The sequence below is a fragment of the Rhinopithecus bieti genome, unplaced genomic scaffold, assembly GCF_001698545.2.
Source record: "Rhinopithecus bieti isolate Rb0 unplaced genomic scaffold, ASM169854v2 scaffold_315, whole genome shotgun sequence".
NCBI classification, from domain to species: Eukaryota; Metazoa; Chordata; class Mammalia; order Primates; family Cercopithecidae; genus Rhinopithecus; species Rhinopithecus bieti.
The window spans coordinates 166,875-183,230 of record NW_016803481.1 but is presented as its reverse complement, the minus strand read 5'-3'; the positions used below and the strand labels follow the sequence as shown (position 1 = coordinate 183,230).

At 36.0% G+C, this 16,356-nt stretch overlaps 1 protein-coding gene across 1 annotated transcript in view; it reads right to left on the bottom strand.

Moving 5' to 3' along the window:
- Positions 1 to 16,356, bottom strand: part of KCTD16 (potassium channel tetramerization domain containing 16) — a 319,429-nt gene that overhangs the window by 217,974 nt on the left and 85,099 nt on the right. The window lies entirely within an intron of this gene.

The window sequence follows — 16,356 nt, the reverse complement described above, 5'->3', positions numbered from 1 at the left end:
TATTTCCCCCAGGTGCCAGATTGGTGAGAAAAGTTAGGCAGTGACAAAGGAAAATTGAAGACAATGTACCCAGATACATATAAGCATGCACACATACATACTTACATATATTTGCTGTTTTTTAACCATAGCCTAAAAGTATTAATAATGTTATCATTCATCAAAGGCTGTCCCCAACCTCTTAGAGGCAACACACTGGGAAAATCTGTTTCACAATTCCAGAAACACAAATAGATTCAATGTTTTTAAAAGCAATGTTAATATCCTCTGACCACATGAAAGAACCTGATTTTGAATGTAAACTATTGAGTTTTCCATTTTAATATGTCATGCCCTTTTTGAGGCCATATATAGGAGAAAAAAATGAAGCACTGATATTAGATATATATAGCTTTGAATTCCTAATACTATCCCCATATGAACTTGGCATATTACTTCATATTCTGAGCCTGTTTCCTCAATGAGACAATACAAATAGTAACCATAGATTAGAGTTGCTGTGAGAACTAGAATTGGCATACTAACTGACAGTTTCAAATATATCTTGATTATCACACATGACATACATTTATGTTTCTAAATAGTAGCTTTTATGATGATGGTTCATTCATTCAACAATATTTAAGAGTCTTCTAAGAACCAAGCACAATTTTGGGCACAGAGGATATAGCCAACTTTGTGAATTCCTAGTCTTCTTGGAGACTACAGTCTTTAAAATTATTAGCATTTAGGTTGAATAAAGCCAGAGGCATGGGCAGAAGTTTGTTTCAAGATTCTGGGTTGTTTCCTTAACTTCAGTGTGTTTTCTAACAAAGTATTACAAGGAGATCAGATTATTCCAACAACTCTCATAATATAAAATCAAATGATGGTATAGTCATTCTCCTTATGAATAAAGAAATCCTTAGATGGGGAGATGAAAATAAAACTGTCAGTGGAAAAGCAGGATATTATATTGGCATGCAGTGGTTCTTATTTTGCTGTTTGTTTTCATTGTTTTTAACTATCTTGCCTGCTTGTGATTAAGGTAATAATATTAAACCATGCTGATGTCCTCCTGTTTCGGAAAAAAATGTAAATACACATTTCTGACACCTGTAAAGTTCTCATAAGTAGACAATTTTCTCCTTACAACTATTGGATTGATAAGGTAATGGAATCATTTCCTTTTATTGAAAATTAGAACACAACTCAATCTGCTATAGTTTTATTCTTCTATAGTAGAGAGGTAAGATTGCTAACAGCTAGGAAGTGTATGTCTCTGGCAAGAGATTAAATGCAAAATTTCCAAAGGAAGCTTTACTCATTTCTCTTGCACTTATCTCATTATAACTGATTGAAATTGCATGGAGTTTTATTTAGTAAAGATGTGCCTTAAATTATGTGATTAGTGCTAAATATTCCATGCATATAAATTTTGAGTAAATTAAACTTTTGAGTACACAAGGAAAGGTTTGAGACTTAAAGTCATCCTGTTGTTAAACATTTCTGTTTGTTTGTTTGAGACAGTGTCTCACTCTATCACCCAGGCTGGAGTGCAGTGGCACCATCACGGCTCACTGCTTCTTGACCTCCTAGGCTCAAGGAATCCTCCCATCTCAGTCTCCTGAATGGCTGGAATCACAGGCGGGCACCACTATGCCCAGCTTACTTTTTAAATTTTTTATGTTTTTTTAGAGATGGGGTCTCCCTATGTTCAAACGCCTGGGCTCAAGAGATCCTCCTACCTCGGCCCTCCAAAGTGTTGGAATTATTCACTCCAGGCCTATCACGGCTCCTGACCTGTTCATTGTTTCTAATTTAAAGAAAACTCACAACTCTTTTATGTATTTTATGTAAATCCAAATTTACATATGTATTAACATTTGGAGATCCAAAATCCTTACATTTCTAAAAGTACAAACTGAAAAAAGTGAAACTCATGTATCAAATGCGTTTGTCCCTGAATTATAATATTGTGTGATTTAAATTCTCATGGTTATTCTGTTATGTATTTTCCAGGATCATATTGCAACTCTAAGCATGCATAAACTTTACACAGAGAAAGATTATAAAAGTAAATAGAAGTATATAAATTATTTTAATTTAAATTAATTTCATACGAATATGTTCAAAACAATGGGGGCCCCAAAGCTAAAATTCAGAAATAAGGCTTGTGTTACAGTCTAAATGTTTTTTGAAATTCATATGCTGAAGCTTTAACCCCCAATGTGATGGTATTAGGAGGTGGAGCCCTTGGGAGGAGGTAACTAGATTTAGGTGAAGTTTATGAGGGTGGAGTCCCATGCTGAAATCAATGCCCTTATAAGTACAGGAAAAGACACCAGAGCTTTCCCTCTTCTTCATCATGTAGCTGCCTGCAAGAAAGGATGAGAACCTTCATCAAGGACCCAGTCATGCTGGCACTCTGATCTTGGACTTCCCAGCTTCCAGAACTGTGCAAAATAAATGTCTGCTGTTTAAGCCACCCAGTCTATGGTCTTCTGTTAAAGCAGCATGAGCTGACTAAAACAGATGGAATAATTGGTCCAAACTACTTTCCCAAACTGCAGTCATTTCTACATGAACTTCATGTGTTTTGCCAAAATCTGTATGCAACATTTATCATATTTTTTAATCTTCTAATTCTTATTTTTAAAGATACATTCAATATTGAATTTTATATCCTAATTCTACCTGGAAAATCACTATAACTAATCATGAAAAGAAGGAAAGACTAAAAAAATTATAATTAACCTAATAATATTGACTTCTAACCAGATACCATTTTCTATTCAAAGGCTCCGATTCCAACATTTGTTCATAGAAAAGGAAGATTAGCAGAGGTTTAAGGAGTTAAAGGTAATCTAGCACCACACTGATACTTTCTTTTTATAATAACTAGAATAAGGAAGACTCAAACAGAGAATTGAGTTATGAGAATGTGAATCTGTATTATTTAATCTTGATGCCCTTGCCACCGAAAAACATCTCCTATACCATTACATCTCCCATGCTGTGGGAACTATTGCTCTAAAACAGTTTGGACAAATAGAATAATACTGCCTTCTAAAAGCCTCCAGAATTAGAATGTTTACAATTCTTCTGATAATTCATTATAATGATTACTAAGGTGACCATATATCCCAGTTCGCCAGGGCAAGCCCAACTTTATACCCATTGCCCTAGCACAATCATTAATAGCACCCATTTTCACATTCAAATGTGTCCTGACTTGGGAAAATCCATTATATAGTCACCAGGTCATCATTCATCTGTCCATCAGTTAGAAGGTGTCCGTCAGCACCTACTCTGGACCTGGCTCTGAATTATGTCCAGAAATACTAAAGTGAGTAAGACAGTTCCCAGCCCTCAGAGAGCTCATGAACAGATAGGCAGGGCAAGAGGAACCACTTAATGACAAAACAAAGTGATAAGAGTCACACAGAGGTCTGTGCTATTGGGATCACAGAGAAGGACAGATGAATCAAATAAACTGAAGATTTCTAAATGAGTAGGGCATGAATATTAACTCATCAGTAATGTAAAAACTACCAAATCAGCTCCAAAGAAATAGGGAGGTCTCTCTCTTTTAAAACAATGTTTTACTTTGTGTTCATGAGTTCAAAGAACTGGTGTGGTAAGGATTAAAATGAGAAAAGCACATAGTTCTCCTACTTATATTTCTTCAAGTGGTTATAAGGTATAGGAAAACCAGTCCAACCTGATAAATCAGTTGATATTAGATAAACATAAAAAATGTTTGCAGAGCAAGAATATTATTCACCACTTGCTAGTTTTAAAACATACATCAGGTCAGTCATGTTATTTCCTTGCTTGAAACCCTTCATAGGTTGATTATTGTTTTATCAATGAATTACACACCTTGTCCCATGGCCCACAAGTTTTGTCCTTCCTCTGCAGTCTCATCTCCTGCTCTCCTTACCCTGGTGCACAAGACTTTGGCCAAGTTCTTTCCCAGCAGAGCTCTTGTCTTTACTTTTGCTGTTCCCTCTGCCTGGAGCGTTCTTCTCCCAGTACTTTAGAAGTCTGATATATTTTCAGGTTACAGGTCTTGGTTCATATGTTCCCTGCTTAGAGAGGCCTTCCCCGATCCATTAATTCTTACCCACCTCATCCAGCTTGCCACATTTGTCATCTTCATAGCATTGACCACTAGGTATCTATTTCTTTTTATTCGTTCTTTCTCAGAAAGGGAAGAACATGATTGTAGCATTTCCTGTGTCTAGCACAGTGAGTAGCAACAAAAGAAGTATTCAATAAATATTTATGAAATGGATAAATAGAAGAGTTTGAGAGAAAATAAGTATGCTAAGTACTTATTTAATCAAAGTGATTCTTAAAAAAAAAATAAAAAAAGAAAAGCAGCCATAGTCTGTCCTCATTCAGCTTTTGGGACAGATAAGTGAGAAGAGGAAAGGACTGAAGCTGCAGGTACATGGGTTGTGGGTACTTGATGAGGTTGGGAGAAGGCCAACTGGTGAAAGACTCACTGTAAAGATTAAAGAAGAAAAATAATTGTCCCACCAGTGGCACTTGCCAAGGGTTGCAATAAGCCTGGATGTGCAATGAGACTGCAAAGAATTTTTACACTTTGAATATCCATTTCCAGATTTCACAGAGGACTTCTCAGGTGACCTTGAATAAGCCATTTAGGTACGTTTCTCAGTTACTTAATTGAACCATCTCTATGGAGAGAGGTGATGAGGCTTGTTAATTTACATTTGTAAAAACACTTTGAAATCTCTGGATGAAAGAATTGCTGCAGAGAGGTACAAAGGATGAAGTAACATGCTGGGTCAAATTCTACCCTTTTATAAAGCAGAGAGGGCACAGCACATTTGAGGTGACTTAAGGGGTGCCTCTGCCACATTATTTTTCAAGTTAATCTTCTAAGAAAACCCCCTACTTTCAGTACATCTAATGTTTTAAATACATGTATAAGATACAAATCTGGTAATTATTTTCCTCTAACATTTTTCTCCTTAAGTCCCAGCTTTAGGAAATCTTTAGGGTTTTTTATAGGGAGGTTTTCCCTCTACAAGTGTTTCTTTTTTTTTTTAAGTTCCAAAGAGCTGAAATACAACTCCTTCTTTCATTTGTTCATTTGTAGCCTATATCAGTGATACTCAATTCTTAAGCATGATAGCCTCTGTTGCTAAGCTAATTGGGACCCAACTGGGGTCATTTCATCAATTCTAGACAGATATTTACAAGTTACAGTCAGATATTAGAGTAAGCTTAGTAAGGAGAAAAGGGAGAAAATTTCAAAGAAAGCTGCCAGGCTAAGAGTTAATTATATCCATTTATATAAAAAATGATATTAATAGCTACTTAAGAAATAATACCAATAGAATAGAAAAAATGTAGAATAAGTCTGTTTCAGCAAGATAAATAGATACTCAAAGATAAGATATTAATTGTTAAAACTGTCAAGGCAAAAGCCAAGCTTTAAAAAAATAAAATAAAAACAGAAACAGGCAACCATCTTTTTCAACATGCTACACCAATTATACACTTGTGATTCTGCCCAAATGACCATAAATCTCCCATTATAGTTTCCTTTATGTCTTTTTTGACCTTATAATTCTTATTTCTTTGGGAGGAAGCAATAAACAACTTTATTACTTGCTCTCAGAAATAACAGGAAGAATTTATTTGCCTTACTGTGCCTTGCTCTTCACTGAAGAGGGCTGAAGCTCCTTGTCCCTTTCAGTGGATCTAGACAGGACACTTGTCCTAGGAAATTGCTTCTTCAGAAGGCTGCAGAGCTTCGTGTTCTTTCTCCATCATATCTTTCAGAATTTTCTTTAACTGCTTTACCCTTGAAATCTCTTCTTCCTCAGCAGACAGCTGGGCCCCTTCTAGCTGCTCAGAGGCCATGCAGAGTTTAATTATTTCCAGGTCAAGTCCTGCATGCTGTCAATGAGCACACACCAGCTCATTCTTGGTTGCATCCTAGACCACATCCACAATCCCAGTTGCATGAATACTGCATGTGGAGCCACAAGAGAGGTTGTCCACAAACAGCCTTAGTTCTCAGGATTTTTTCTTATCTGCTCACACATGCACTGCATGAATGGAGTAAGAACCATTGCTCTATCTCATATTTCCCCTTTTTATGCCAAAGTTTGCTTAGCTTTTGAGCTAATTATCCTAAGAGATGCCTATCACTGCATGCAGGCTGGAAAGATGAAATGCAGCCTGCCTAGGGGCTGATTTGCAAACTCTTGCCCCATTCTCTGATTCATCACCTTGACACTAGAGTATTGAACATTATGATATGATAGAAAAGGGTTGAACCATTAAATTCCTGTGGGCAAGGCATCCTAAATAGAGATTAAGGTGCTATAAAGAAAATGTTTGCTATTTCAAAATAAGTGGTTTCTTGAAGGCCACAGGGTTTTTGCTAGCTTTCGACAGGTCACCTATTTGCATCCGTTTGCCAAAGAAAGAGCCTGACAGTCTTTACTTGAAAGAAAGAAATTCAGGGTATCATCACCATCACCTAGTCAGCCAACATCAAACATTTACTGAGCATCCACTGAGTACAAAGCATGTTACAATATACCCTAAGAAAACATATCTTTCTCTGCAAAGAAATGATGAATCCAAACAAATGAAAACACCCATTTCTTTAGCCACTTGTCTGAGTACAATAAAAACAGAAAGATTTGGACTGTATAAAGGGAGCCAGCTACATGGTCTGCAAATGGGCACATCTTTGAGTCCAGGTACTGGTTCTGTAATTGTTTTCAAATGCCATACATTTAGAAACGGCATCAAAATCCTGCAAGGCCTATTGAAAAGGAAATAAAATGTACTATTTGTTTAGAAGAACATTTCAATTTGATACTAATCAGGTAGCATTTATGTTCATGTCTGCTCTGCTCACTCATTGTTCTCCCAAGGACATGCTTCGTCCCTTTTTTTATGGCTCATCAAAAATTTTCAGGTGTGAGTGTGGTGTGGCAAGAAAGTAGGCTTTTGAGACAGACACACATTTGAGTCCAGTTCTACCACTTACTGAGAGTCATCTCTCTGCAAGTAAGCGAATGAAGCTTGTTTCCCTTTTCTCATCTATAAAATGACATAACAGCACTGAATTCATACAGCTGTGCAAAAGAAATTAGATCAACTATAAAAACAACATACTAGCAGATAGCCTGAAAAAATAGTACGTTTTCAAGAGAAATGAGAAATTTTTGTATTCTCCTCTGTTTGAATTAAAGTGTATATGTCAGTGAATGAAGGACCCAATGACTTTTAGTAGTTGTTATCTCTTCCTGTTCTGAATGTGCATATTGTGCTTGAGGTCTGTTCAAATTCCATCGTAACTGTACACAATCATGTATCATCTCTTGTGTTATGTAATGTTTTAATCACACTACACTTTGGTTATATATTTAACCACACTAAACATTGTCTCTTCAGCTGAACAAAAGATCCTTGAGCACAAAGCCTGTTAGCAACTTTTATAAATTCACTTTTTAAGGTACATTTAGAATGTTCAATTTCCATTTTTTCAATGACTAACTTGAATACCATGATAAATAATTACTAGATAACCATACTCTATGTTATACTATATATAATTATTACTATACTAAATATTGTCTAGTAATAATCATACATAGTACAATAATATATAGTATAATAATCTTTTGATAGCAGGAACTACAACGCATTGATACTCACTAAAGACTTAGAATATGTAGGACACTGTCTTCATACAGATGTTATTTTCATCTAATTTGCTATGATAGTCTTGATATTACTCATTTCAGCATTCCTAGGACTTAGCATGGTGTCTTTTTGCACTTAGAAAATGGTTCATACGTTTGATGTATACAACAATAAATAGTCTTAAATAATACAAATGTTGGTGAAATTGAAAGATTGGGGTATAGCTCTATGAATTAAAATGGATATACATATTGTCCAGGGAGAAATATCCTTATAACTTACCTAAATAGCTCCAGGCAATCTAGGTCTTATTGAACGCTTGGAGCTTGGTGGTACTGGTAGTCAATGCTGTGTTGACCCAGAAGTCAGTCCCAAACACTGCACCACTCATTATGATAAGCTGATTCACCAAGAATCTACTAAGAAACTATGACTGGCCGGGCGCAGTGGCTCATGTCTGTAATTCCAGCACTTTGGGAGGCCGAGGCGGGTGGCTCACAAGGTCAGGAGATCAAGACCATCCTGGCTAACACGGTGAAACCCTGTCTCTACTAAAATACAAAATTAGCCGGGCGTGGTGGCGGGCGCCTGTAGTCCCGGCTACTCCGGAGGTTGAGGCAGGAGAATGGCTTGAACCCGGGAGGCGGAGCTTGCTGTGAGCCGAGAACGCGCCACCGCACTCCAGCCTGGGCGACAGAGAGAGACTCCGTCTCAAAAAAAGAAAAGAAAAGAAACCATGACTAAACATCTGCTGATTAACTCCATGGGTTGAGTGAGAAGAAGAGACACCATTGTTTGGAATTATTTCAGAATTTGCAAGCCTGAAACAAATGTGTCTTTCTTAGTGGTTCACTAGCTCTAAGAGTTAGTTCTTAGTTGGATTGGTCCCACCTTGTAGATAAAAGTGATTGATCTTGCCATCTTGAGCATTTACAAAAAACGTTTCTCTTACAGTTATGTGAAATTGAGATTCTTCTACTATAGTGGCGACAAGAGCGTTCTAGAATAAAAATGAGTCCCAGATTTCAATTGTTCAATATGTGCAAAGTATTGTGCTTTGGGAGATATCAAGGTAAACAACGCACAAATCACTGCCCTCCAGAAACTCACCAGTTAGTAGGGATACAGATACATACATAAGTAATGCAAACATAAACCAGAAAAAGTGAGATACAGAAAAAGTATCTTGGAGATTATTACATACATATTACTTTGCAAAAGAAAAAATATATTGCCACATTATTTACCTTCCACATTCTGATTTTACTACTCCCCTCTCAGAAAGACAGTTAAGGGGTAGAGATTTTAAGATATTACTAAACCACTTTTTCAAATTCTGGATTGAATATGTTGATCATACTTTATCTGATCCTCTACTTTACCTAATACATCATCATGCTGATTACTCATATTTGAAATCAGCGAAAAAATTAAAGTCCTAAAGTTTTTGGTATACAATAATTTTCCTTTAGCAACATGATAAATGACTCCCAAGCTTCCCATTTTGGTCACTAGATCTTCCAGAATGTCTTGTTGCTTTTGTAGTGCCATTAAGATGGCACCCCTCTTGGGCTAGCCCCAGGGGAAGTCAGGCAGACTGTAACATTAAAAAAAAGACTCCTTGGGGACTTTCTGGAGGTATCAGCTACTAGTCTTTCTTGATATTGTCCTTCCTAATTCAGCACAAGAAGTAATGAACCTTATGGGTATGTTTACTCTTTGTTCTAAAAGCTAACCTATGGGTGATTCTGTTTGACACACTTCAAACAGAGTCACACTAAACAGGTGTTTTGACCATCTTTCTCTTAGCAACAGACTTTGCAAATTTTTTCTTTAATGGGAAAAAAAGAAGCAAACAGCAATCAATAATTTTGGCTGAAGTCACAGTGTTTACAATAGTGGAAGAATTTCTTTGGTTTTAGACTCCAAATAATAGAAAAAGAAGTAGAATGTGATGTTTATATCTGTACAAAGAATCATCATTGCACCTTTTTTGTTTTGTCCAAATGATGCTGCATCTATTCCCACAGGCAATGCCCAGTTCGTGAGGAAGGGAGTTTAGTTTAAGAAAGAAGGTATGTAGATCCAACGTGCCTGAATTCAAACCCAGAAAACAGCAACATGACAGTCATAATCTCATTCTATCCAATGAAGACTTGAGAGCATCCCGCTACAATGTTTGAGAGCAAGCACAAGTACAGTATTGACCTAGTATTTAAAGTGTTAATACTATCTCCCCAAGTGACTCAATATGCTCCAGGACATTGCTTCTAGAATTGCGTTTGCCCATAAGTAGCTGGGTAACCTCAACTAGTCACTTAATTTCTCCAAATTTCCATTTTATCATCTGTAAAAGAATCAGGCATTCTCTAAGGTTTTCTTTTCTCTAAAATCTGATGATTATGTCAGGATTTCTTCTTTTTAAATGCTGACAGTTTTTTATGTCCTTGGATTGTCTGAACCAAAGTGAAGTAATTTCAGAATTACACTCGCTTTGAGCTCCCAGATACTAAAATTTTTTCAAAGTCAAAGGCACTTTGGCCTTTTACTCAATATCAAAAATTAGACAGGGAAAATGGGCTAAGTGCTTAAATAGACATTTCTCCAAAGAAGATATGCAAATGGTCAATAAGTATATAAAAAGATGTCACTTCAGAAAATGCAAATAAAAACCATAATGAAACATAATTTCACATCTACTAGGATGCATATTATTAAAAGATAAATGATAATAAGTATTGGCGAGGATGTGGAAGAATTGGAACCTGCACACTGTTGGTAGGAATGCAAAATGGTGCAGCTGATGGAAAATCGAATGGAGGTTCCCCTAAAACTTAAATAAAGATGTCCAGAATAATTGAAATCAATTCAATTTGAGGCTCTCAACAAGATACCTGCACTCTTATGTTTATTGCAGCACTATACACAATAGCCAAGATGTGAAAACAATCTAAATGTCCACTGACAGATAAATGCATAAAGAAAATGTAGTAAACACAAACATGTAATGAAACGCTATTCAGCCTTAAAAAATAAGGAAATTCTACACCATTAAACAACATAGATGAATATTGAGGACACTATGCCACATGAAATAAGACAGTCACAGAAAGATAAATACTGAGCTGGGCATGGTGGCTCATGCCTGTAATCTCAGCACCTTAGGGGACAAAGGTGGGAGGATCATTTGACGCTAGGAGTTCAAGACCAGCCTGGACAATATAGTGAGACCCTCATCCCTACAAAAGTTTAAAAAAATAGCCAGGCATGGTGGTGTACACCTGTGATCCCAGCTACTTAAGAGGTTGAAGTGGGAAGATTGCATGAATCCAGGAGGTAGAGGCTGTAGCGAGCTGTGATTACGCCACTGCACTCCAGCCTGGGTGACAGAGTGATTGTAAAAAAGAAAGACAAATATTGCATGCTTCCACTTATATGAGGTATCTAAAACAGTCAAGGTCATAGAATCAAGGAGTGGAATGGCGGTTGCTAGAGGCTGTGGGAGGGGTAATTAAAAGTTATAAACCAATGAACATAAAGTTTCACTCAAATAAGATGAATAAGCCCTAGAGATTGTCTGCAACAACAATGTAAACTTAAAACTATGTTAAGAGTGTAGATCTCATGTTAAGTGTTTTTAGCATTTTTTAAAGGCATGTAAGTCAATAAAATACAGCATATTTCAAAAAGGGAAGAAGAAGGTCTTCTGGTTGGGCGATCAGCTTATTCTCAAATACAAGGAAAGCATTTCCCAGATAATGCAATGAGAGTGAGAATATGCATTTGCCAACCAGATTAGTTTTCTCCAAAGACCTATCCGGGCCTTAGATACACGGGCCAGGAGACAACAAATTGTTACCCTAGAGACACTCATAATCAGCTGCCTACTTCTTTTGCAAGTCCCATGCAGGAATCAGCATGACAGTGATTTAGTAAAAATATAGCTGACAACAACCTTTTATTTTTTACCTCTGGAAAATGTCTAAAACTTTTATATGAAAACACATTTTTTAAAGTTCTAAGGATAAAACATGGTTTCAGATTTTATTAGCACTTGATTTGGTCTAAGTATATGTATTTTTTCTCTCTTTTGGAGGCATTTATTCCTTCAGGGTTAAGTACCTTCACAATTTCAATTTGTAATAAAAGACATACTTCAGTAGCGGAAAAATTCCTGTTTTAAGTCTCTCTCCACCAAACAGGTATAACATCTTTAGAAAACTACACAAAGGTGCCCAAAATGATCTTCTTCTTCTTTAAATGATTCCATTATTTTCTATAGCAACAGGTCTGCAAAAAGTTTGTTTCTGAACCCCCCAAAAAGGGGGATTCAAGTAGTAAAGTTATACAAAGCTAGTCCTTATATTTGAAGAAGGAATACATTTGCTAAATAAGCAATCAGCTTGGTGAGAAAACATGTATAAAGTATCTGCTTTGTGCTAGTAACAATTCTTGGCATCATGAAGATACAAAAACACAGGAAATATCATAGCCTGTGATAAGTCTATGAGGTCTCAATTTTTACACACATTTGAGAATTTTCATAATAGAAGATGTTTTATGGAAGCCCAGATTCCAACATTACATGACCAGAAGAAAAGAGGTACATGGGATATCTATCTGTAACATATAATTACGCACTATATAAATATGTAATTCAGGTAGATGTGTATCTACCTGCAAATGGTGGGCTAGGAGGAGACAACATGGTGGCCTAGGAATAAATATGACAATGAAAGGGGCTTAATTTGGGAGAAGCATAAAATCTTCTAAATGTAGTTGGTGATCCCTTCCCAAATGGATATATCTAAATCACAATATTCTTAACACTACTCATTTTACTAAGAGAATCAGAAATGGCTCCAAGCAGGTCTGGCTTCAAACAAGAGGTCATGGAAATCCAAAAGAGTTACTGATTTTAAAGCAATCAATTCATGAAAAGGGAAAAGAGACAAAGGGGAGAAGGAGTTAAAAAAAAAAACAAACAAAATAAAACAAAACAAAAAAAATACAAGACAAGATGAAAGAGAAAAAAAACAACAACCACCCTGCTCTAGGCTGTGATGTAATAGAGCCAGGCTCTAATTACTGAGTTAAAGATACTTAGAGAGAGATGAAACTTTCCTGACACCAGTGTCCATCCCAAGACTTCTCTGATGTACATAACCTAGTTGCACAGTTGCTTCCAGCAAAATGTTCCATTAAGGTTTTCTGACATGAGCCTCATTATCTTCCTGAAATCCAACTAACTCAGTGGAATGATTCTTAGTGATCTGGTTGAACCCCTACTGAAAAGAAGTTCACCTGTGAGACTGCAGATGCCAATTGTCACCCTAGCCTGTACTATTCAAAGGCGAACAGTTTTGGTTCTTTGAATTTTTCTAGGGAAGTGACAATTTCTATTTATTATTCATCTACTTTGAGTTCTAATGAAAAGTGCTAAGGCCACCTGTCACATGTTTGCACTGAAAGAAAAGTGACACACTGAAAATTAATAATGGCAGATTGAAATATTTGTGGATTTCCTGAAAAGGAAAAAATAATAAAGATTAACTCTGCTTTGGCTTTAGATAGCCCCAGACATGGGGCTATTTAGTAAGTACTATTGACTCAGTCTTAAACTCATCCAAATAAATGAACACTTGGATTTTATCGTTGGTCAAAGGGTAAACAGTTTCAGTTACGTTGGGTGAATCGGTTCTGGAGATCTAATATACAGCATGCTGACTATAGTTAATAATACCGTATTGTATACTTGAAATTTGCTAAGAGATCTGTAATGTTCTCACCATATACAAACACATAAAATATTTTATAATCACTATGTAAAGTGATGAATATGTTAATTAGCCTGATTGTGATAATCATTTCACAATATAAATATATCAAAACATCACATTGCGCACCTTAAATATACACAATTTTTATTTGTTAATTATACTTTAATAAAGATGTGGGAAAAGAAGGAAAGATGATAAATGGGATGGTTGTCTTTTTTACATTTTAAAGATTAATTAATGATAGTATTTTCTAAAGACTTCTTTATGCGCTAAAGATGTTCAACTTATGAAAAACTAATGGACACCTAACTTTTCAAGAATAGATTTACTACATATACTATATTGATTCATCATGAACTATAAGCTGCCATTGGCATGCCTGTATATATAAATTGCATCTGAACCTTCCACTTTGCATAGAAATTCTTATGGTTACCTCCAGTCAGAAGATGACTGCAAAAATGGTCAGGAAACTCCTGAAGAAAAGCCAGATCTTTGGAGACTGGAGGGTAGATTTAAAATGTCACTATTTATTGCTGCCTTTCTCAAAATTCATCAGCATGTCCATGTTAGTTATATAATAGCATTGAAAGGGTTGTCTGTTGTTTCTGTTACTTTTAAATCAACTATTTAGTAATGTTCAAGTAATAATAATGGTTACCATTGATTTAATGCTTTGCCAAGCTTTCAGCTACTAATGAACATGTAATATCTCATAATGCTCAAAATAAGCCTATGATGTTTATAATCTTACTATAAATGAGGAATCTGAGGCAGAGATTACATAATTTGTCCAAAGTTATGTAGCAGTGAACAGTGGAGCTGAGTGAGAATCCAGGTACTTTGCCTCAAGAACTCCCTTTTAAAAACACATCACCCTCTACTACCTTTCCATATCTGTTAAATGCAGACTTTTTAGCTTGATAAGCTAAAATTCTTCAAAAAAGCTTAATTCTTCAAGTTTCACCTTAACTGATCCTACCAGGTTTACCTCTCATATTTCAAGGCTTCTCTACACAGATTCCATACTCTGGCCAAACTGAGACTGGCCACTTCCCCATACATCTTGAACTTTCTCTCTTTTGAAATTTTACCAATAGTATTTCCTCAAAGTAAAAATGTAGCTACTTATTGAGAGCAGGAGACTAGATAACAATACCATTTTAAAACATATATACATATATATAATAATTGTAAAGGTTGGCATTTATTGTTCAATTACCATATGCTAAAAACTGTGTTAATCCACTTCCATAAATATATCATGAATGCAATAATGCATAATAATACATATAGATATTGTTAGCCCCATGTTACAAAGTGAAATTAAGCCTTAGCAAGGTTAAATATCTTATCCCAAAAACCCTGACTAATAAGTGGTAGAGTCACAATTTGAACCCAAGTATGTCTGACTCCAAAAAGTAAGCCTTTAACCTACACTCTAGGCTACATCTATTCTAAATTCTAATTTGCACTATAGTTATTTGAGAGCAAATACAAATTTCCCACTAAACTGTATACTTCTTGGAACAAAGGCTAGATTCTGTATTTCTGTATCCCCCACAGTTCTGAGAAAAACGTTTCTGGAAGTGTAGCAAGTAAAGCAAAGAATTCCCATGTAAAATGTCAATTTTGTGACATCTGGGCTACAGATACTCTGGGAGGACCCCACTTCCCTCCCCATACTCATCTCCAAGCACCACTTCTGTTCAAATGTGCATTATTCTGGACCATGGTTAGGTTAACACAGAAGCAGATGATTGCAGAAAGAGCTAGAGTGTCTTGGGTCCCCTTCTGTGTAGCTCTGCCAGAAATAACCCAACGTGAAAATGGTTCACAATTCCTCACCTTACAATGAGGACTGTAGAAAGTGCTGTGGTTCGTGGAACGTATTAGAACCAACCATTAGTTCAGGCTTCTCAGAGATTCTAAAATTTGGTAAAAATTTGAAAACAGGCATATTTCCTGGGAGATTTCTTATATTCCCTGTTACACTGCCAGCAGCCGGAGTCTGAGAAATATGTATGTAAATTAAAGAAAGTTATTTAAATATACCAGAGTCAGAAGATATTAATAAATCTGATTTGGTTCTAAAAGTGGGCAAAGACTTGAGTCAGCAAAATTTGAGACTACTTCTAATTTTATCTGACCCATTTAGTTAAATGCTGCTCCCTCTGACAGTATCAGTGCCTGTGATAGCATAGAGACCTAGCATGTTATTTGGAAAGAACATCAGACTCAAAGTCATGGGACATAGGTTCAAAGTCAGGCTCTGTCATTTAAAAGCAGAATAACCTTGAGAAAGTTATCTGGTTCTTGTAAGCTTCATTTCATATGTATAATGTGGATAGCCTGACCTACTCATCTTGTATTGTTAATACAAAACCCACATGAAATACTTTGCAACCTGTATGTTCTACAACATAAAATGCATTAATTAAGCAATGGAGGCAAAACTGTAGCCAACATACAGACAATATTACATTTTTAAAGATTTTATTATAAAAGAGAATAGGCTTTCTCTCTCCACCAACTCCTTTCCTTCCCACCCCCATTAACTTATTAAATAAATATTTCCTGAATGCTTAAGATGTGTCTGACAATGTATTAGGTAAACAGTGGCAAACAAGTCAGATAAGATACTTTCTGGGAGAGGGGAGGGGAAGGAGACAATCAATGAATGTATAAATAAATAAATGAATCATTTCAGAGGATGAGAAGTAATAGGGAGATAATTATAATGATTACAAAAGAGCATTCTAAGGAGTGAACACATGAGCTGCAATCTGAATAATCACAAGGAGCCTCTGATACAGAAAAAAACAAACAAACAAAAAAAACAGGAAGAGTATAAGAATACTACAGAAACTGAGAACAGGAACTGCAAGTC